Below are 1,075 nucleotides of genomic sequence, written 5' to 3'. Positions count from 1 at the left end.
CGGGGCCGCCCCTTCCTCCCTCCCGCCTTCCTCCCTTCCTCCCACCCCTCCTCCTCCTCCTCCTCCTCCTCCGCCTCTTCCTCCTCCTCCTCCTTCCCCTCCCTCTTCCTTTCCTTTCCTTTCCTTTCCTTTCCTTTCCTTTCCTTTCCTTTCCTTTCCTTTCCTTTCCTTTCCTTTCCTTTCCTTTCCTTTCCTTTCCTTTCCTTTCCTTTCCTTTCCTTTCCTTTCCTTTCCTTTCCTTTCCTTTCCTTTCCTTTCCTTTCCTTTCCTTTCCTTTCCTTTCCTTTCCTTTCCTTTCCTTTCCTTTCCTTTCCTTTCCTTTCCTTTCCTTTCCTTTCCTTTCCTTTCCTTTCCTTTCCTTTCCTTTCCTTTCCTTTCCTTTCCTTTCCTTTCCTTTCCTTTCCTTTCCTTTCCTTTCCTTTCCTTTCCTTTCCTTTCCTTTCCTTTCCTTTCCTTTCCTTTCCTTTCCTTTCCTTTCCTTTCCTTTCCTTTCCTTTCCTTTCCTTTCCTTTCCTTTCCTTTCCTTTCCTTTCCTTTCCTTTCCTTTCCTTTCCTTTCCTTTCCTTTCCTTTCCTTTCCTTTCCTTTTTCCCGTTTCCCCTTCCCTTTCCCCCCTTTCCCCCCTTTTCCCCTTTTTCCCCATTTTCCTTTTCCCTTCCCCCTTTTTTCCATTTTCTCCTTATTTTCCCCCTTTTCCCTTTTTCTCCCTTTTTACCCCTTTCCCCCCTTTTTTCCCTTTTCCCTTTTTCCCCTTTTTCGTTTTCCCTTTCCCCCTTTTTTCCATTTTCCCCTCCCCCCCTTTTCCCTTTTTCTCGTTTTTTCCCCTTTTCCCCCTTTTCTCCCTTTCCCCCATTTTTCTCCTTTTTCCTTTATTCCCTTTTCCTCTTTTTTCCCCTTTCCCCCCTTTTTTCTCCTTTTTCCCCTTTCCCCTTTTCCCTTTTCCCCCTTTTTTCCATTTTCCCCCTTTTCCTCCTTTTCCATTTTTCTCCCTTTTTTCCCTTCCCCCCTTTTTCCCCTTTCCCCCCTTTTCCCCTTTTTTCCTTTTTTCCCCTTCCCTCCCTTTTCCCTTTCCCCTT

The sequence above is a fragment of the Taeniopygia guttata genome, chromosome 3 (genome assembly GCF_048771995.1).
Source record: "Taeniopygia guttata chromosome 3, bTaeGut7.mat, whole genome shotgun sequence".
NCBI classification, from domain to species: Eukaryota; Metazoa; Chordata; class Aves; order Passeriformes; family Estrildidae; genus Taeniopygia; species Taeniopygia guttata.
This window is presented reverse-complemented; position numbering follows the sequence as displayed.